Source organism: Salvia miltiorrhiza, chromosome 7 (genome assembly GCF_028751815.1).
Source record: "Salvia miltiorrhiza cultivar Shanhuang (shh) chromosome 7, IMPLAD_Smil_shh, whole genome shotgun sequence".
NCBI lineage: Eukaryota > Viridiplantae > Streptophyta > Magnoliopsida > Lamiales > Lamiaceae > Salvia > Salvia miltiorrhiza.
In genome coordinates, this window is record NC_080393.1 from 29,437,664 (window position 1) to 29,460,776 (window position 23,113).

General features: G+C 39.6%; 1 pseudogene; it reads right to left on the reverse strand.

Annotated features, from left to right (window-relative positions):
• Positions 1 to 1,123: 1,123 nt before the first annotated feature.
• Positions 1,124 to 22,737, reverse strand: LOC130994055 (pyrophosphate--fructose 6-phosphate 1-phosphotransferase subunit beta-like; annotated as a pseudogene).
• Positions 22,738 to 23,113: the final 376 nt, after the last annotated feature.

Genomic DNA, 23,113 nt, shown 5'->3' on the forward strand with positions numbered 1-23,113 from the left:
GATGGAATCTTGTGTAACGATTGAACTTTGATTCCATCATTTCGAATTGTTTTACTATGAGACTGCATGTTTTACGCAATGCCTTAATAGGTGTCTCAGAAAGCTCTTTGAACGACAACTTCTCCTCGTAGTTTTCAGTCTCTGGATTAGCGCTTCTACCAGATGTAGTTATAGTTTCCTCTACAATTGGTGGATAGCAATAGTAATGTATATGTGACTAGAGACCAAATTAAAGTCCAACAATGAATATGTATGAGCACAACATTCATTATTAATATATGTCCGATGTGAAATAAAATAACATCCTTTTCTTCTCCACTTCTTGCACCGAATCTTCATCCATTATTTTACGTGTAACACCAAAATATATGGTCCCTTACATAGTTTGATCAAACATATACAAAACACTGGAGAAAGTAGAGCTGATTTGTTCTAAAGTTACGAAATATTATTCGGGCATATAAGTTGTCTTCCTGCGGAAAGACGAATAATTTTTCATCATACGTGTAGTATTCCACGATCGAAGTGATAATCGAATACATGGGTCAATTAAACGCGTTGATCATAAAAGAATATAAATTGATTTTTATGTTGGTAATGTGTATGCATTTCAATTTATTCAAGTACAACACAAGAATATATGTTTCAAGACTACCGCAAATATTTTTAACTTTACGTCTACCTCAAAGACTCGCGCAATTGAGATATTCGATGGTACTTTTCCATCGAATTTATTCGTTTTCCATGAATTTTCTACTTTTACAAATATTGCACAATTGAACGTCAATAGTTGTTTGGTAATCTTTTTATTTATACAATTTTTTTATTTAAATATTACTCAACAATTCATTTTTTATTTAAATTTATGATCTATTTTGCAGATATTGTAACTAAAGTTGATCATGTACTTGATGTATAAAGGAAAAAGATCAATGACCGGGATTCTATTATGACGGATGTATATCTTAAAAATATCGAGTAAGTCCATTTTTTTGTTTATTTTATTTGATTGATTTGGTAATTAAATACTCCCTCCGTCTACACTTGCCTTTTTTGTTTGTCCCACTTCAATTGGCACTTTCCTAAAATGGCAAAAATCAGGGGTGTTTAAACACCATTAGACTCAATTGAAGTGAAGACTAAGAAAACAGAGTAGCAAGCCAAATTGCAGAAACTAAGCATAGGCATTAAGTTCGAGCATGAGAGTGTGGTTTGAGACATTTGAAGTTGGACCCTGAAACTGAAGGGGACCTGGATTGCAGTAGTGATTGTTGAGGGCCCATTCTTCGCGCATTGATGCCAACTTTTTGAAAGGAGCACCTTCTAGTTCCACCATTGCCTTCTTCATCACATGCTTCAACTTTCCGTGTCTTCTTTCCACATCCATCAGAGATGTCAATGCTGTTCCACCTACAGTCCATTTGTCGACCGGTGCAGTCAAGTTTCCGACAGAGGAAATGAGGCCAGTCTTTCCAGAATGAAGTAGAGCCCCAGCAGCATAACCCAATGCATAGCAGTAGTTGGCATCAAAATTCGAAGGTAAACCTCATCTACCTTCGTATCCGAGAAAATGAGATTGGCCTTTGAACTCATTCTTGTATAGACCTTGCTTCCTTCTGGACTCTAATTCAGTCTCCACCATTTCGATGAGCATTTTTTCTGTCTCTATCTTAGCAACCTGCACGTTTCCATGAGGGTCTCTTTCCAGTAGCAATTGTGCCTGAATTGCTTGTGGTATGAGTTCAAAAAGCTGGAGAGATTGGCTACTGAGTTTCTTCTTCCACATTCCACCTTCATCGACAACATCATTAGCAAGGATTTCATTCAGCTCAGAGATCAGCTGTTGAATCTCGGGGATGAAATCAATCAAGCCTTCTGGTATGAGTATAACCCCGTAGTTGTAATCACGTTCAGCGCGTTTGCATATCACATCGGTGATATAATCTGTGACATCCTTCAGAGCTTGCTTCTTTGCTGCAACCTCTTCACCGATGATGGTTATGTTCGGATGAGTCTGCAAACTGCATTCCAGTGTTATATGCGAAGCAGCTCGGCCCATAAGCCTCACAAAATGATAATATTTCCCAGTTGAACGAGCATCTACCATAACATTTCCAATCATTTCTGCATATATCTTGCAAGCTGTATCAAATCCAAAGCTTGTCGGAACTTCCTTGCATTTCAGGTCACCATCAATTGTCTTGGGGCATCCAATGACTCGTGTTTTGATTTTCTTTTCCCTAAAATTCTCAGCAAGAAGACATGCGTTGGTATTTGAATCATCTCCTCATATGACAACAAGTCCGTCCAAATCAAGCTTGTTCACCGTGTCCTCGGCCTTTTTGAATTGTTCAGGGGTTTCTATCTTGTCCCTCCCACTGGCTAACCCTAATTTAATTAATTACTGGCTAATTAAATAGGACAGCCCCCTCCCAAACCCTAATAGGCGCCGCATTTGGAATCTCTCTTTTTCTCTCAACCCTAATCGGCACCGCTCTCTCTCTCTCTCTCTCTACCTTCCTATGTAAATTCGAGTGCCTCTCTTCTCTGTCTGCAACTCGAGGGCTTCTCCATCCTCCTGTGACTTCAAAAATGTCGACAAAGTTCGGATCTTTCACCTCCCCTCCGCCTTCCCGAAAAAATGAGGTCGATGACGACGCTTGTTCTGAGATCTCTAGCATCGATCTCTCACTGGAATAAGCCAAGTTGGTCAGCGCTCGTTATAGGTCTGTCACAAATCTTATGAAAGACCAACTCGCTAAACCCCGACTTCTTGATTCATTGGAAGAGAGCACATAATCAGAACCCGTTGAACCTCGAGTACTTTTTTGGAGGTTGACGTCGGACTCCATGTCTCAGGGAGGTAAGATCTTCTAATTTTATTCTAACTTTATTTTTAGATTTTTCCTTCATTTATTTCCGACCTTTAAAACAGAATGACTTGGTTAAGGATTTAATTTTCTTTGTTTGGGTGTAAGGATGGTCGGATTCCGTTGGTGAAGGACCGTCGATGGACGTGGAGATACCCTCGGTGAAGGCTACGGAATTGGAACCGAGATATTCACCAGCTGCAACTAAAATGTTAAAGATTTTTTGCCCAACTACTATGGAGGTAAGGCACTGCTCTGTCTCTATCTATCATTCTTATGTTAAGTGACGAAACCCTAACTCGCTTCTTGTCTTTTTTGCTATGTAAGGTCAAGAATCATCCACGGAGGTGGGGATACCCTCGATGACGAAAAAAAGGAATAAAAATTGAATTGTTAAGTGGAAAGAGAAAATGATTAGTGGTTTGTTTAATAACATGATCCCCACTCACTTTACTCCCTAAACACCACTTTCTTAATTTCTGTGCCCAACTCAAAAGTGACAATTCTAATGGGACGAAGGGAGTATCTCTTTTTATAATATCTGCTTGATTTAAACGTTCATTCTCATCTCAGAAAATAATTATGTAAAATTAATTAATTAATTAGATATTGGATACTTTTGGCGAATGGGTATAATTTTTTAAAATATTTTTATATTTTATTTGATTGATTTAGTAATTAAACATCTCTAATTATTATATTGAAAAATAATTAAGTAGCTTTTCATATAAGAGTTATTATATTGCTCATGCACGCATATAGTTTGATCATGTTATCGCGGTCTACTATTCATTGTATTTTATATACATATATACGTATGTTCATTGATGTTTTATCAACCCCCTTAAAATATTAATTACAAAAACATGAGGTAAAAGAAAATATGATCGAGCTGATTCGGATTCAATTACGAAGTGGAATTCAACATCTTCACAAGCCTATATTAGTGGTGTTATGTTCAAAATGGAAAAGTCAGATTAGTAAGAATTTCTGTAAGAGACAAAAAATGTTTCTCACATGCTTAATGCTTCCTAAAAAATAATTTTGTATTTTAAAAGGTATATAAATCATACTATACATGTTCAAGTCATATACAACTCATAGAATGTATAAGTGTCGGTGTATGTGCATGTTTCCATATTAGTTGATTTTTATTGCTTAATAAACTCATAAGTTAATAAGTTTTGAAACTCTTCACATTTACAAATTTATAGAATTTAAATTCATAATCATTGCAACACGCTCTAATAACTTTGTTATGGTAATTTTTATGATTCATATATTTATCAATATAGGGGACAACGAATTATCTGTACATTGTGGGGTGATACTTGTGAGGAAATTGTTTGTGTTTGGAAAAATAAGATGAATCATCCACTCATTATGATTCTTCAAATGTGCCGTGCAAAAGCTTTTAACAGTACGTTAATATATTATGATTGTATTGTTTTGTAATGTTTTCCATATATAGCATATATTGTATTTATATGTTTGATTCAAATAATTTATCACAAATTATTTTACAATTTCTTTCAATAGGTTCAGGTGAGGTTTGCATATCAAACGTATTTGATATTACCAATATGATATTGAATGCGGACATTCAAGAGATAACTGATTTTAAACAAGTGTAATTCACATATGTTATATAATAGATTTAGTGTTTCTTATGACACATTAAAAGCATTATTAGAAATGAACTCCCTTCGTCCGCCAAGAGTATGTCACTTAGGTTGGGCACGAGATTTAATAAATTGGTTGGTGATTTTTATGTAGTGGATAAAGGGTAATGAGTGGTTGAAATTGAATAAGAGGTAAGTTTTTTTTGTAAATAAAAGGTATTTATAAGGATGAATGATAAGGAAAGATGTGGGACCATGTCCTAAAAAGGAAAGTGACATACTTTTTGCAGATGCCCAAAATGGTAATTGTGACATACTCTTGACAGACAAAGAGAATATTTTTTTTTCAGTGTGCCGACAGACAATGATGTTAGTGATTCTACTTTGACCGCACATTCTAAATCCTCCATCAATCACGTGGATGATGATTTAAAAAGTGGGCAAAGCACATTGATCACTATAAACTCATTAAATGAAGGAAATCAGGTTAATTATATTTATTTGAAATTATAAATTATTACTTTTAATATAACCTATATAATAATTGTATCTCCATTCTTCATCTACGACTAACCACAATTATATATATCTTAAGGTTGGTACCGTTTAGGTTTATGGAAGGATTGATTCGATTACTTCAAGTGGAAGTGTGTTTTATCTATCATGCACACGTTGTTCGAGAAAAGTGTCCAAGGTTGGGCATATAAAATATTTTGTGATAAGTGTAATTTATCTAATGCAATTGGAACTCTAAGGTACAAATTAATATTTAGTATTTTCGATGAAACTGGAGATGCATCATTGTTATTATGGAACAAAGAGTGTGTACAATTGATAGGAAATACTGTAACAGAATTTAGAGCTGCATATGTTATTGTAAGTTCATACTAAAACATAAGCATTAAAATATTTTCTAATATTTTTTTATTGTTAATACTTTTATTGTTAATACTTTTTAACAAATTATCAACTAATTTACCGCATGATTATGTAGGGTGACCAAAGCTATGAATTGTCTAATGAAATTACATCAATGGTTGATCGAGAGGTTATGTTCAAAATACATATTAGAGATGGTCACATGTTTGGACAATCATTCAATGTTGTTGCAATTAATTTGGATATTGATGTCATTTCAAAATACTGTGGCATGAGGAACTGCACAAATGAGGTTGAGTTTGATAAATGCAATTAATAAATGTTTTTATATATTATAGGGATTTGCATAATTACATTTGTCTATCATTCTATTTCAAATAGGGAACAAAACTAGATTTACTTTCAATTCTCGCTAGCTCGAAATTTGTTGATGAAATGCATGGATCTTCCGAGCAACCAATTGAATGTTCACCTAACACAACTCCGACCATAGGGTGGACCATTGAGGAAATGAATCACAGTTCGTTGAAGAGAAATTTGGATGATCAATTTTCTTCGACAATCAATGCGAAGAAGATCAAAGCGATCGTCAAGTTGGAGAAATAGTGGATTTGTGTATTACTATATGTTGTCTCATTTATTTTATTTTAAATTTTTCTGACAATTTGAATTTGATATTTTCCATTCCGCATAATATGAAGTTGTTCTGTTTTATTTATGAAAGTTTTTATCTTTTATATATTTAGTTATCAATCAATTTTATAAGAATACATACTATTTTAATTTATAGTTTTGAGTTATAAATTCAAACTTTTATAGAATTCCTCCTGCCACTCCCTAATTGCATTTAGTCAGCTTACCTAAGAGGAAAATACGAATCAATTGTTCATATAATTAGTAACATAATCAAGGATGTTAGCTAAGAAATTTCTATATGGATTTAAGTGTAAGAAAGTATGAGTACTATACCCTGAAAGCAATATAAGCACTGTTAAGGCAAACTATTTTTCCTCTGAATGTTCTGCCACTCGGCATAGCATGTCCAACCAAGCCATTCACAAAATCTTTGCCACTATAATGTGCAGCAATCCCTCTTTCAACAATCAAATCCATCTCTTTCGTCTTAATCTACCATTTTTCGGTGACAGAAGCATTCCGCATGGCGATGATGCGCCGGATCAGTAGAGTGTCCATCTCGGCACTCCACTTGAAATTGTATAAGAACAAGTTTTGCGGGGAAATCTCGTCGAACTTCATCTAAGAGGAAAGCGAAAAATAAGGAGAAGAGTGCTTTTAGTGCGTGTCCAGGTGGAAGGTGATAGTGGTATTTATAATGGCAACTCTGCATGTAAAATGGTGGCAATAAGTAACCAATAAAATACAATTAGTGCAAGTAGCTGTGCATCACCATATATAACATGGCTGTCAACATTTTATGGCTGCAATTGGAAGGCGAAGTGTGTGAGAGGGCTGTTAGGTCGAATTTAATGCATGTATACCATACAAGTTTCGAACTTCCACGATTTTGCTCAAGAATCTGTGAATGAGTGGACATAAAGCTACTGGATTGGTTTAGACACGCAAGACATAAGTATTCAGATGCATCAAGCAGATCCTATTTGCAATATATTAAGATGCATATAATAATAATAAATTACATGCATTGAATTTGTTGTGTTGCATATAAAAAAAGTCAGTACATAAACACAACGTTAATTCCTTAATCCAATATACCAAGCACGTATAAACACAACAACCATGCAATCCAGCCGCAAAATAACATTAGTAATGGCTTGCCCAAATTCTGGTACAACAGATTGCTGCAAATCAAAATGCCCCATACCCCATGAATCTGTTGTCAACACATTTTACACAAAATAAATAGGGTTAATTGCCTGTAAATCCATAACGTTTTCACGAAATTGGTTTTTGCTCCTAATTTAAAAAATCTGCTTTTAAATACATAACCTTTCAGTTTTGTCTCGTTTTTGTTCGATGACCGGTTTTTTCTTTCGCCAGCGTCAGAAATGACATGGTGGCAGCCGGAATCGACAAGGTGGCAACCGAAATTGACACCTAGACATTTTTTTACATGTGGCATAAAATAAAATAAAATAAAAACAAAAACAAAAAAAAGAAAGCAAAAATCGAAACCAGTGCCCTTCCCCCTTCCCCCACCCCTAACTTCCCCTCCCCCCACCCGCCGCCGCCGCCGCCACCAGTCCGGCGCTCGCCACCCCATCCCCCTCCCCACCCTCGGCGCCGCCCCCTCTCCCTTCCCAGAGCCCGTCAGCCCTCCACCCCGAATCTTTGCGCCGCCTCCCTTCGAATTCTGCGTCTTCTTAGATTTTAGATCTGTGCGATTGTGTAGGGGTTAGCCGGAGAAGATATCGGCTAGGGTTGGGGTTGCGTGGCCGAATTTGCAGAGATCGGCGGGGTTGGGGTTACGCTGGGATTTTACGATGGAGGGTGGAAGAGAGGCAGTGGAGGAGAGGTATGGCGAGGGTAGATGAGAGAGAAAGAGGCGCATGACCACAGCTTGGGAGGGAAGGGCTGACGGGTCTTGGGAGGAGGAGGGGGCGGTGGGCGCCGGCGTATGGTTGTGGCAGGCTGCGGCGGGATCTGGGGTTGGGGAGGGGGCGCCGGGATCTGGGGATGGGGGAGGGGCTGACGGGATTTTGGGGGAGGGGAGGGGTAGACGGGGTCTGGGGAGGGGGAGGCCGATGGGTCTAGGAAGGGAGAAGGTGCTGCCGGCGCCGACATGTGGTGGCGGCAGGCGGCGCTGGCGGAGGGGGGAGAGTTAGGGTTTGGAAGGTGGGAGAATGGAGAAGATGATGATGTGGATGTTTTCTTTATCATTTTTTTTTATTTTTTTTCCACATGTCCTAAATTTGCTTAGGCGTCACTTTCCGGCTGCCATTGCATCGATTCCGGCTGCCACCTTGTAATTTCCAGCGCCGGCGTAAGAAAAATCCGATCACCGGACAAAAACGAGACAAAAACAAAAGGTTATGTATTTAGAGGCGGATTTTTTAAAATAGGAGCAAAAACCAATTCCGTGTAAACGTTATGGATTTACAGGTAATTAACCCAAATAAATAACATACTGCCATGCAAACACCTACACAAGCTTCCCTACAACCATGCCTACAGCCACGCCAACAACCACTCCCAACAACATCAGTACAAATGACATAAAATAAATCTAAACTGCAATTCCATTCCATGTCACATTTCGGTTGCAGGGGACTCCGAGGTGGCTGTGCATGGTGTTCGGCATTCGTAGACTGATTAGCAGAAGAGGTCGCAGTTTGTTTAGCTTTCCTTGTATACAGTTTTGAGGAATGCTGGTTTTGGGCCGTTATTGTGCTCACTTTGGTGGAATTCATCACACCACAAGAATGGCCTAGAATGTTTTAGGTTAAGTGGACACTTGTAGAAGTATCTTCCATTGTGTTCGGCATGCTTACTAGCCAATTTGAGGAGCATTCGACTGTTGCCACAACTACAGTGAGGAATGGCTGGCTGCAATTCTTGGTGTGACTCCATTTATCCAAAGTTGCATATTCAATAACAGACGAACAAATAAAAAATTCATTAGGACCTCAATTTCATAAAAAACCACAAATATTATTCTCCAATAAATGCCTAGAAAACAACATATTAACCCTCATATCACATATTATTCAGTAAGTCCTTAGTTTCACATAAAAACCACAAACATTCTTCGTGAGTAAATGCATCAGAAAAAATCATATTAATCACATCATCACATAATAACAAATAAGCCCTCAGTTTCACATGAAAACAAGAAACATTAAAAATTAGTAAATGATCCAGAAAAATTCATATTAATTCTCCAATCACATAAACAACAACACAAACCCCATAGAGAAATTGCAGATTACAGAACACACTTGTGCCTTCAAATGTTGATAAACCTTTATGATGAAGTTGTATACTGCAACTCCGCTAAAATGTACATCTCGGCATTCCATTCGGGGGATGACTTAACTCCATCTATGCATTCGGTATGTTCAGGGTCAAAGTAATAATTGTCCGTTGGGAGATTGTCAAATGCATATTGTATTGGGTCGACGATCATTTTTGATCGAATGAAATTGTTAAGCAAGAAACACACCATTATCAACTTGTTTTGAATCATGATAGGGTAATAGGTTGTACTTCCAAGAATACCTCACTGTATCTTCATAATTCCGAATGCACGCCCAATCGTGTTACATGCCCTGTCGTGCCTCGAGTTAAACAATTCTACTGTATTATGTGGTCTAGCAGCCATTGGTCCCCATTCATTTAAATGGTATCGTACGCCTTTATAGGGAGCTTGAAAGCCCTCACTATTTGTATAACCGTTGTCACAGAGATAATAATTTCCTATATCATGCAAAAATTTCATCGATTTCATATATAACTGTTAATTGTATGTATAATATAAAAGTTGGAAAATATGAAAGATACATGTTAAAAGAAGTTGAATACCCTTTGAAACTCTAAGCATCCTGTAGTATTCGTGAATCGGCGGCTGATCCCTCCCATCCTGTTAAGACATAGATAAATTTGAGATTCTGATCACATACTCCATGAGCGTTCGTGGCAATCTTCATCTTTCGTGTCTAGTACCTTTGTTTTATCATTGTGTTAGGTCCAGAGGGTCTCGAATAGGTGTATGGGGGGGGGAATACACATATGGGCTATTTTTCAAATCCTCAATCAGAGGGATCTCAGTCAGAGATCAAAACGAAACTTTGCATGCAAACACAAACTCTTGTTTACTGAAAACAGTTTTGACCAAACAAGGTTGACGACTGATACTGAAAGCTCTTCAGTAAAGAGTTATCAGTTAAGTTGTTGGAACTTAACTGATGCACGTAAGGGCTTCAGTCGTGTTTGCTAAGACAGAGATGATAACACTCTTCCTGATTATCAAAAGATAGATCAGTCAGACTGATATCATACGCAACGGAAATTAAACTTAGTTTCGCAATAGCCTTGGTGGAGCACGTTGTTGGTTGTTAGGTTACTCTTTGCAGTTAATCAGTGTTCAGTTTATCAATTGAAATAACACAAGTAAGAATGTAAAACCGAAAGCTGTAAACAACACATAGACTTTTACGTGGTTCGGAAAAACCCTTTCCTACGTCCACGGTCGGTTGATCAGAGCAACAATCCACTCCGCAAGTGCTTAACAGGTGCACTGCAAACCAAACCGTGTGCTTGCCGGGTGCACACAACCGTACCACTGAAGAAAACCCTTCTTCAGGACCCACGCTTCACTCGCGTCGGATTTCTCTGCTCAGCACAACCCATGCTAAGACTTCTCACTCAGAGTCAGAGTACCTTCCTGAACTCCGAATCACTCAAACACTCTTTTGGGGGGGAGGTTTGAACGAGTGCCAACTTCACTACAAAGAACAAGTTCTTTGAAGCAAGTTTGACCTTTGGCTTCTAGGTAAACAGAGGTTTGCCTAAGGTCTAAGAGAATGTGTGTAATCAGCAATGACTGATTTTGGCTTTGGAATTCTCTTCTTCGATTCAAGCTTTGGGGAGATTGAGCTTTAGGCTGAGTAGCAATTTCGGCAGAGCTTCAGCTTATGTCGTTGAATCGGTGAAGGTTGAAGTGATCCTCGAGCGCTATTTGTAGGAGAACTCTTGAATAGATCCATTGGCGTAGAACGTCATCAAGATTTCTTCCGTTGGAGAGCAATTCGAATTTGGGCTGAGGCTTCAATCTTTGAGGTTCCTTGTCTGGGTGGAAACGGCTCTCTTGATGGACAGGAGATGTGACGTCTCTGAAAAGTAACCACCAGATAGGAATGACCTCTGCAGATATAAGGATATCCTGAGATCTCTGCATTTAATGCGGCTGTACTTGGTGAGTACGTGGCTTCCTCTGAACGTTGGAAGATCAGTCCTAGGAGGAATGTTCAACTGATACTTGACTTTAGTATCAGTCCATTGCGCGCATTAAATAATCAGTCTTCAACTGATTCTTCAACTGATACTTCAGTTGGTATCTGCAGTCTTCAGTCTTCAGTCCTTCGTTCTTCAGTCTTCAGTCTTCGACACCGCAAGCTAAACTAGAACCGAACTCTAACACTTGAGTTCAAAGCAATTCTAGTCTATTACAATTAAGTCCTATGAATTTTGGTATCATCAAAACAAGGGTTAGGATATTCCACAAGGTTCCCAACAATTTCCCCCTTTTTGATGATGCCAAAACCACACAGCAGTTCTAGACAACAAAAAGACTGAACTCACAGTACAAGTTCTAAACCTGGGGTGAAAACAGTTCCCCTTAATAATAGAACCTAAAAACTTGTACTTAGAGTTAAAAACGAAAACAGTTCTAAAACAGAATAAGGAGAAGACAGAAAAACATAATCAGAGCCTGGACAAAGAGTCATTGTCTTCAGGTTGAGATCAAAAAGAAGTTTTTTTCATTAATAAAAGACTGATAAGCCATCAGTCGAGGTACAGAGCAAGACTTACATTGGAATAAAAAAAGAAAAACAAAAACAACATGGGAAACCCATGGACTCCAGCAGTCTGCTTGGCTGCGCCTTGAACTTCTTGATCTTCATCTTCTGTCTTTGTGTCTTCATGTTCCTAAGCTTGTTCCACTCTCACTTGTTTTCCGTTGATTTGAGGTCTTTACCTCTTGGCTAATCTTCCTCATGATCATCGGATGAAATCGGATGATCATGTTGCTTGACCAACTTAAGTTCGTTTCAGATGGTTTATCTTCTTTCCCCCTTTTTGGCAACATCAAAAAGAAGGACGAACCTAAGAAGGAAGCGAGGAGCATGCGAAGGTAAGTTCGTATGAGGAAGATATTGGGGTTATTGGGGATGCAGAAGGCGAAGGCTTAGAAGGAGGTTAGGAAGAAGAGAAAGAAGATGAGGGAGACAAGAAGAGAAGCAGAGGTTTTGAGAGGTGAGGGAACGTCAATTCAGTGGTATACAAGAGGTTTCCACTATTGACGTAGCGTCGGTTGACAACGAGCTCCTGCTCATTGTTGTTGCTCCGCATCGAAGCTTCACAAAAGGCGAGAGGCCTTTCGGAGAAGACGATGAAGTCTGTCTTATTTCAGACAGGTACTTCAAGCCGATGCACCGGGTATGAGGATAGAAGACACTCAGGGTAGAGCAAACTTTGGCGTCGGAGAGACGTTGTGATCCAGTGGAAGGGTCCGGTGAAGACCAAGTATGTGAGCGTCATTCTTCCACTCCATGACTTTGCAGTCAAAGATTTCTCCTTTAGTCGGAACAATTTTTCTCTGCAACTTTTGGAAAGATTGACAGTTTTCTCACAGTGAAGGCTGTGGAAAGTTGTTAGTTGATGCAGAAAAATAGTGAAGATAACATGGTATAAATAGACAAGATGTGTACCACGTAAGAAGATGAAAAGTTTTTTGAAGACTGTGCCTAAAATATATTTGAAGAAAAATTCACGTCTGCCGTCACTGCAGGGGACTGAAACTTCAAAAAGTTGAGAGTTGTCATTGCATTCTGTCATGTCAATGAGCTTCTCAAGAAATTTTATCACAGAGGCAAAAGGTTGGAAAGATTTTTGGCAAAAGATCAGGACAAGTTCAATCAAAACAGATTTTCCCTTTTAAAACTCTTGTCCTTCTCGGATATTCCATTTTCCAACAATCAGTTAAAGTTTTTGAAAGAAACTGATCAGTTAGAGAAAGATTTTGAACTGAAACTCAAAACTCTGAACTGAAATAACTAATTTTAAAAGTAAGCTTTTAAATACTTACTGATCGACTGAACATTGTAGTCAGTCGATACCACTCGATCCTGGTTGAATCATCACGATAACTTTTTCTTCAGATGAGCGTTATGACTTCATTGCTTTCCACGTCGGCGATCGTAGAATCAGCAGTTGGTTGACCACCAGTCAGCATGACTGTTTGAGAAAGTCTTCAAACACAGCATCACTCTTTAGGGTTGATGAGACCGATCTTTCCACACAGATCGTTGAATCTCTCTTCTGGAAGAGCCTTAGTCAGCAGGTCCGCTCTCTGAACAGCAGTGGGAATCCATTCCACAGAGATATTATTCTTTTCGACATGATCACGGATGAAGTGATGTCGAATAGCAATATGCTTAACTCAGGTGTGATGAACTGGATTCTGGGAGCTGTCGCAATAGATTGGGACTTCCTTTTCGTCGATCCCATAGTCCTTCAACTGATGGACTAACCACAGGATTTGTGAGCAGCAGCTTCCGGCAGCAACATATTCAGCTTCAGTTGTGGAGGTGGCGACTGAAGTCTGCTTCTTTGAAAACCATGAGATGAGCTTGTTGCCTAGGAATTGACATGTTCCGGAGGTTGATTTGCGATCAAGCTTGCATCCACCGAAGTCTGAGTCTGAATATCCGGTGAGCTTGATATCGTCGTCTGCTGGATACCACAATCCTAAATTGGGTGTGCCTTTGAGATATCTTAGTATACGCTTTGCTGCATCCAAATGAGCTTCATTTGGATCTGATTGATATCTTGCACATACCCCGACTGCAAATGCGATGTCTGGTCTGCTCGCAGTCAAATACAGCAAAGATTCAATGATTTCTCTGTACTTCGTCGAAGAGACAGATTTTCCTTCTGAACCTGGATCAACTTTCCAGTTTGTGTTCATTGGGATCTTGATTGATTTCATGTGCTGAATACCGAACTTGGCTATCAGTTCCTTGGCATACTTGGACTGACTGATCAGTATTCCTTCGTCAGTCTGCTTGACTTGCAATCCGAGAAAGAAATTCATTTCTCCCATCATGGACATTTGAAACTTGTTGGTCATGATGTCAGCAAACTTCTTGCACATGCGTTCGGATTTGGATCCGAAGATTATGTCATCGACATAAATCTGAACAAGCAAGAGATCTTCTCCTTCTTTGAGAGTGAACAGAGTTCTGTCCACAGATCCTTTCTTGAAACCTTGTTCAACAAGATACTCCGAGAGAGTATCATACCACGCTCTTGGTGCTTGCTTCAATCCATAGAGCGCTTTCTTCAGCTTGCACACCTTTTCTGGTCCAGCAACCTGAAACCCTGGAGGTTGTTCTACATAGACTTCATCTGTGAGCACTCCATTGAGAAATGCACACTTGACATCCATTTGGTGTACCTTGAAACCTTTGTGAGCTGCGAAGGCTAAGAAGAGTCTGACTGCTTCCAATCTGGCAACTGGAGCGAACGTCTCGTCGTAGTCGATTTCTTCTTCTTGACTGTATCCTTTTGCTACAAGCCTTGCTTTATTTCTCACAACGTTTCCTTCTTCGTCTTTCTTGTTCTTGAAAATCCATTTCAAGCCAATCACTTTTGCATCGTCTGGTCGATCCACAAGCTCCCAAACTGAATTCCGGTTGACTTCATTGAGTTCTTCTAGCATTGCGATAACCCACTGAGTAGACTTCAGAGCTTCTTCAACGTCCTTGGGCTCTGTAGATGATAAGAAACAACTGAAAATCTTATCTTCGTTGATGTCGAAGACGAGGTTGCACATTGATCTCCTAGTCTTGACGCCATCTGATGGTTCTCCAATGATGTTATCCTTTGAGTGGAGTTCAAACCATCTTCGATACTTCTTGATCTCTTCTGGAGATGGTGGGGCTTCTTCGGTCAGAATGGTTCTGAGGTGTTGAGCACCTTCTGGAGCAGGGGAGAATTGAGCTGGAGCTGCTTCTGCACGTTCAACTCGATCTTCAGCAACTGGAGTTCCCCCTTAACTGATGCCATCTGCATTGGCTCCAGTTTGAACTTCAGACCTTTGACTGATCTTTTGATACTGAAGCATCTCAGTATCTTCATCTTTGCCTGGTCTCCACACCAAGACAGTAGAGGGCTCGGTGTTGTGGATTTCAGCTTTGGAACCTTCAGTGTTTTGGACACACTTTTCAGCTTCTTGTTCCCTGAAATCATCTGTAGACTCATCAAAGATCACATGAGGTGTTTCTTCAACACAAAGAGTTTGAGAATTAAACACTCGATAGGCTTTGCTTGAACGTTCTGTTCCAGAGTATCCAAGGAAGACACCTGGATCAGCCTTGCTATCGAAAGTGCTTAACCTCTTCTTTTCATTGTTGTGGATGAAACACTTAGAACCGAAAGCATGAAAGTAGGCAATCGAAGGCTTTCTATTCTTCCATAGCTCGTATGGAGTTTTTCCATGTCTCTGAGTGAGGAAGGAGCGATTCTGCGTGTAGCATGCGTTGTTGACTGCTTCGGCCCAAAACTTCAAGGGGAGTTTTGATTCAGCTAGCATCGCCCTTGCTGCTTCCTTCAAAGACCGGTTTCTTTTTTCTGCAACTCCGTTCTGCTGTGGAGTTCTTGCTGCAGAAGCTTGATGACTGATTCCTTGTTCATCACAATACTCACGAATGACAGTATTGAGGAACTCAGTCCCACGATCTGATCTAATGCTGATGATGTTGACTTTTTTTTCAACGCTCAGTCTTCTCAGCAGCTTTGGCAGTTCCTCCAACGTCTCTTTCTTCTTGAAGAGAAAGATGACCCAAATATATCGTGAATAGTCATCCACAACTACTAAGGTGTACTTCCTACCGTTGTAGCTTCTTGGAGTGATAGGGCCTAACAGATCCATGTGAAGTAGATGCAGAATTCTTTCAGAGGAGTGTCCTGACTTTGACTTGAATGACATTCGCGTCTGCTTTCCTCTTTGGCATGCTTCACATTCTTGCTTCTTCTGGAACACAATAGAAGGCAGACCTTCTACCAATTGATGTTTAGCAAGCTTGTTGATCGTCTTGAAGTTGAGATGGTTGAGTCTCTTGTGCCACAGCCAGTTGAGCTCCGAGATGCTTTTGCTGATGAGGCATGTTTCTGGTGGGCTGTCTTCCCATGAAACGACGTAGAGACTCCCTTGTCTGAATCCTTTCAGAACCACCTTCTTTTGATTGTTTCTAACAGTGAATTCATCCTTCTTGATCTTCACTGTGAAACCGCTGTCACAAAATTGACTCACAAACAACAGATTATGTTTAAGACCAGAAACAAAGCTAAAATTACTGATACTGGCGTTACCCATGTTGAGCACACCATATCCTTTTGTTTCTCCGATTGAGTTGTCTCTGAATGCAACTTTGGATCCAGCTTTCTCAACATACTGAGATAGATATTCTTTGTAGCCCGTCATGTGCTTTGAGCAGCCACTATCCAGATACCATGTTCTGATTGAAGCTTTAACCTCTTCCTTCCTTTTGTGTTTCCTGACATTGACCTGCAAGGAAGAGTTGCTTTAGGCACCCAATCAAGATTTGGGTCCTTCGATGTTAGCTCGAGTTTCCTTTGGAACCCATATCTGCTTCAGAATTGGTCTGGCTGATCTCTTGCGCTTTGTTGATCGTCTGACTGACGTTGTTGGCGCTTCAGTTGACACACGAGCATTCTTCTGTTGAGAATTTCCTTTGAAGGCCTCACTCTTGTAGGAGTTCTGTCTGATGAGTGGTTGAGGTCTTCTTTGCTCGGCGAAGTATCTTCCTTGAGATACTTGAGTCTTTGCAGACTTATGGAGACTTGACTGATGTCGTGTGACATGAGTTATTTGATGTCCAGTTGTTCGTTGCCGTGGATGTCGCTTAGCTTGACTGGACTCAACATTGTTTGGTCTCCATGGATGTTGTTCCTTCTGAAACTGAACTGATGTCAGTCTCTGACTGATGTAGCCTTTCTTCCCCCTGGACTGGTGAGGAAGATTTTTCTTGATTCCTGATGTTCCTTCCCCGATCTTTGACTGAAATCTGCTTTCCAGTCTTCTCAGTAAGATGATCTGGTTGGGGGCCTCCTTTGCTCGTCTGTAGCTCCGTGGACGTGAAACATTTGATCTTGCCATCAGTTTGCGTTTGCGAACTTCATCCATATCATGATCTCTTGATTCTTCTGATGTTGTGATTTCAGAAGGATCGTCCTTAGAAATGATCATGATTTTCTTTCCTTTGTCAGCTGCAACCTTTCCTCCAATGCTTTTAACAAGACCTTTCGATGGAAAGTTGCTCATCATGGGAGACTGCATCATGTAGTTTTTGACTGTTTCTTCCAGCTTGTGATTGAGCCTCTTGATCTCATGAGATGTTCTCTCACATTCTGAGTTGGATATTCTGAGGTGTCTTTGGAAGAATCAGCATCGTCAGCAACCATCGCTTTCTTCTTCGAAAAGCTGCGATCTTTCTTAACTTTCTGCTCTCTACGCTCAGCTTGAGTCAGATCAGGGCATTCATTTCGAAAGTGCCCTTTCTTTCTACATCCAAAGCATTCCATGTCTTTGATGTCGTAAGCGGCTGACTTCCTTTCTCCGCTTTGATCTGTGGAATGTCTGGAGTTGTTTTCTCTTTCCTTTCTTTTGTAGTGCTGCTTGTGGAACCTTCTGTACTTTCGGAATTTGGACTCCATCTTGTTGAATCTTTCAGTCAACAAAGCATATTGACTGAAGAAGTCCTCAGGGTTGAGTTCCGTTGGTTCCTTGATCTGCTTCTTGCCTTCTCTTGTTGAGGCTTTCAGTGCTACTCCTCTTGAGGTTGATGGACCATCTTCGTCTGATCCTCCAGCCTTCTTGTTTCCAAGATTTCTCAGAAGGTCGAACTCATTTGCCATGAGATCGGAGAAAAGCTTGTTTGTCGGGAGCTGACTGAATCCGGGCTTATGCTAATGAGCGACTGAGTAGATCTGCCATTCTCCTCGTGGCAGTGCTCGAAGAATCTTCAGGTTGATTTCTCGTTGAGTGTATTTGTCTTTGGAAATGGATTGAAATTCATTCAAGATTTGGTTGAATCTAAGTTCCATTTCCTCGACAGATTCATTCTTGAGCATGAGGAAGGAGTCGAACTTCTGGCAAGCTATGGATAGCTTATTCTCCTTGATTTCCTCGGAACCTACGCACATTCTTTCCAGAATGTCCCACATCTTCTTTGCAGTTCCGCACTTGATGATCTTCATGACATGCTTGTCGGGAACGGTGCCGGAGATGATGCTTTTGGCGAGGTTGTCTAGCTCATCTTGCTTCCTTTCTTCTGTGGTGAAGTCTGCCTTTGGCTTGGGCTGGACCACATCATAAGGATCTTGTTGTGGATCAACAGGAACCTTCTTGACGGTTTCGGTTATGGTGATTGGTCCGCTGGTGATGACTTTCCACATTCGGCAATGTTGGGCAGTGAGGAAGCTTTCAAGCCGAAACTTCCATATGTCGTATTTTTCAATACTAAACATAGGTAGAGAAGATAATCTACTGTGGTTAGTCTCCATCAAAAAAGAGAGAACAGATAACAGCAGATAGAACAGATAGCAGGCACAAAAAGAAAGAGAGAACTTTTTTCGAGACCTTTGAGAAAAAGGATCTAGTTCAGTTAGAACCTAATCAGATACAGAGTGTTCTTGCGAATAACCTGCTCCGATACCAATTGTTAGGTCCAGAGGGTCTCGAATAGGTGTATGAAGGGGGGGGGGAATACACCTATGGGCTATTTTTCAAATCCTCAATCAGAGGGATCTCAGTCAGAGATCAAAACGAAACTTTGCATGCAAACACAGACTCCTGTTTTACTGAAAACAGTTTTGACCAAACAGGGTTGACGACTGATACTGAAAGCTCTTCAGTAAAGAGTTATCAGTTAAGTTGTTGGAACTTAACTGATGCACGTAAAGGCTTCAGTCGTGTTTGCTAAGACAGAGATGATAACACCCTTCCTGGTTATCAAAAGATAGATCAGTCAGACTGATATCATACGCAGCGGAAATTAAACTTAGTTTCGCAATAGCCTTGGTGGAGCACGTTGTTGGTTGTTAGGTTACTCTTTGCAGTTAATCAGTGTTCAGTTTATCAATTGAAATAACACAAGTAAGAATGTAAAACCGAAAGTTGTAAACAACACAGAGACTTTTACGTGGTTTGGAAAAACCCTTTCCTACATCCACGGTCGGTTGATCATAGCAACAATCCACTCCGCAAGTGCTTAACATGTGCACTGCAAACCAAACCATGTGCTTGCCGGGTGCACACAACCGTACTACTGAAGAAAACCCTTCTTCAGGACCCACGCTTCACTCGCGTCGGATTTCTCTGCTCAGCACAACCCATGTTAAGACTTCTCACTCAGAGTCAGAGTACCTTCCTGAACTCCGAATCACTCAAACACTCTTTTGGGGGGGAGGTTTGAACGAGTGCCAACTTCACTACAAAGAACAAGTTCTTTGAAGCAAGTTTGACCTTTGGCTTCTAGGTAAACAGAGGTTTGCCTAAGGTCTAAGAGAATGTGTGTAATCAGCAATGACTGATTTTGGCTTTGGAATTCTCTTCTTTGATTCAAGCTTTGGGGAGATTGAGCTTTAGGCTGAGTAGCAATTTCGGCAGAGCTTCAGCTTATGTCGTTGAATCGGTGAAGGTTGAAGTGATCCTCGAGCGCTATTTGTAGGAGAACTGTTGAATAGATCCGTTGGCGTAGAACGTCATCAAGATTTCTTCCGTTGGAGAGCAATTCGAATTTGGGCTGAGGCTTCAATCTTCGAGGTTCCTTGTCTGGGTGGAAACGGCTCTCTTGATGGACAGGAGATGTGACGTCTCTGAAAAGTAACCACCAGATAGGAATGACCTCTGCAGGGATAAGGATATCCTGAGATCTCTGCATTTAATGCGGCTGTACTTGGTGAGTACGTGGCTTCCTCTGAACGTTGGAAGATCAGTCCTAGGAGGAATGTTCAACTGATACTTGACTTTAGTATCAGTCCATTGCGCGCATTAAATAATCAGTCTTCAACTGATTCTTCAACTGATACTTCAGTTGGTATCTGCAGTCTTCAGTCTTCAGTCCTTCGTTCTTCAGTCTTCAGTCTTCAGTCTTCGACACCGCAAGCTAAACTAGAACCGAACTCTAACACTTGAGTTCAAAGCAATTCTAGTATATTACAATTAAGTCCTATAAATTTTGGTATCATCAAAACAAGGGTTAGGATATTCCACAAGGTTCCCAACACATTGTTAGGCACCATAACATTGATATAGGTCTTATCTAACGCACCTAGACATCCCTACCACCAAAAGATCAAATTGGCAATAAGTTGCATTATATGCATAATTCTCAAACAGGCTGACTGAGCAAGACATCTATCTATTGGCATTACATAATCACCGAGCTCATGGTTGAGTTTATACCTTGAACCATCTCCAGCGGGGGTCACTAGCGGTATTACATGCAAATTTATAATAGCTTTTAATATTGTGTGAACATAATGGGAGATAATTAATTTGGCCGAACCACCAAAAATCAAACTTGACGACTATTTTTTCAGTGGTGGGCTAAGATATACAAAAATACTGCAACCTGCTCCTCAATACTCACATATCTCACTCAACCCTCCTAGATACCTCAACAAGTGACATAGCCTACCAAAGGTATTTCGGTCAATTCTTAGATTTAGGACACATTATGTGTCACTAACACCTATCATTCTGTTAAGGTGTTTCACCTGGTCGGGGATCCGATTAAGCATGCCATATGGCTCTACAACTGCTCGCATTTTCTTTTTCGTGTTTTAGTCCTAATAATGTCAAGAACTATGGTAATTTGGAGAATCTGGCATTGTAATATCACCTCGATTATCATTTGGATATAAGCAGTTATTTTTCTGGTTATTGGCATATATACTTTGGTAATAGTGCAAGCATAAGTTGTCAATGCATATGAATACACATGGGTTGAGGACATTATGGATTGGCAGACATACATACAGTGGCAGTTAAGTAGCTCATACAGGGTTTGTTGCATAAACTCACATCATAAATCACTTATGGGCGCTTTTGTATTAAATTGTCCTATATAGACAATTTTGCGATGATCTATACATGCATCTTTCTACTATAATAAACACAAATTCACAGTTGCAAAGTACACATTCTGATATTTTTGCATATGCATGCGTTGACATGTTCAAAAAACATATGATATCAACACAACGCATGCTCACCGAGAAATTGAAACGACCACTGCAAAATACTTATTTTACTATTTCTGCATATGTGTGCATCAACTTGTTCAAAAAAACATACGATGTGAATATAACTTCATGATTATATTGCAAAGATGTGAAAAAAGTCAGAATACCCAATGAAGATTATCATAAAAAGCTCAAATCTTCCAAATTGTCAATACATGCTTATTTCTACTATAGTAAACACAAATTTACAGCTGCTTATATCAAGATAACCCATTCTCACCATGAAATTGCAACTACCACTACAAAGTACACATTCTGATATTTTTGCATATGCATGCATTGACATGTTCAAAAAACATATAATATGAACATAACCACATGATTAAATTGCAGAGATGTGAGAAAAGTGAGAACACCCAATGGAGAATATCACCAAAAGATTCAAAATTTTCAAGATGTCAATGAAAAATTATTCACGGTGTTGATCTCATCTAGGGCAGAGATGGGAAAAAAAAGGTAGAATACCCAATGGAGATTATCCAAAAAAAAAAATCAAATTTTCCAAGGTGTCAATTAAAAAGGAATTACTGTGTTTAATCTCAGATAGGGCAACAATGTTAGTGCAACGCGCAAGGTACACAGATTCTGAGATTTCCAACCTGAATCGTAAGCCCTAGAGTATGTATACCGTATATTCAAACTTGGATCGTTGAGCTACAAGAAGTATTCAAATCCACAAGTTATTCAACCATTATCAACAAAAGGCAATTTGAATATCTTCGATATGCAATTTGTTCCTAAAAATAAGGAATTACTGTGCTCAATTTGAAATCACCAGCTGGAGTTTTTTCAACCAAAAGCGTGCTCGATTTGAATATGTGAAAGAGGCAGACCTTCTAGAAATCCACGTATGTGAGGGTAATTTTGTAAACCTAAATGCTCTCAAACGACTGAAAATACCTTGATTATTATGCGGGTGATTTTATTCATAACCCTCATTTTACTCTTCATAGCCCCTTATTTAAAATAATAATTAAAAATAATCAGAATTGTACAAGCAAGACGCAGTCATGGGTGGAGGGCTCAGTGATGGTGACGTTGCCCAAACCCTCGAAATGGCAGGCATTCTCATCCTGAAAATGGAACTAGAAATACATGTTGAAGGCGTAAGTGACGTTTTGCTCAAACTTTGGAGCGGTAGATGCCCCAATGGCATGGCACGTGAAGGGGCCGTAATTCATTTTGGTCTCGTCGGTGAGGGCGTGGACATTGGTGTCAATAGGGGCCTGGGGCGCTTGGGGATACCCTTGTTCCCGGACACTCAAGAACTTGGCGCTACAAGATACAATCTCAAGTTTTTCTCGATCTTCCAGAGGAAGATTAGGGTGTTCCATTTCAATAAGTTTTTTTTTTTTTTTTCAAAGAACTTTTTGGCTATGTCAATCGCTGTTTTTAGTTCTCTTATTTTGAGATCTCTTTGTCGATCACTGTAAATGATAACTAGACCAAGTGACTGTTGAGTCATAGTTAAAGTGGTTGCTGGCGGGAGATGAGAGAAAATGGCTGGAGAAATAAAAAAAATTCAAGCTCTCAAACAATTAACAAAGTGAAAACAATAATAAATTAATTTAATTTGGGGGCTATAAAATATAGAATAAACTAATAAAATTTTAATTTATATAATCTATATCTATATAATATATAAAAGAGGAGTTTTTCCCTCTCTTTTTCTCTCTCTCTTCTCCCACCAGTTTTTCTATTATTTTTTCT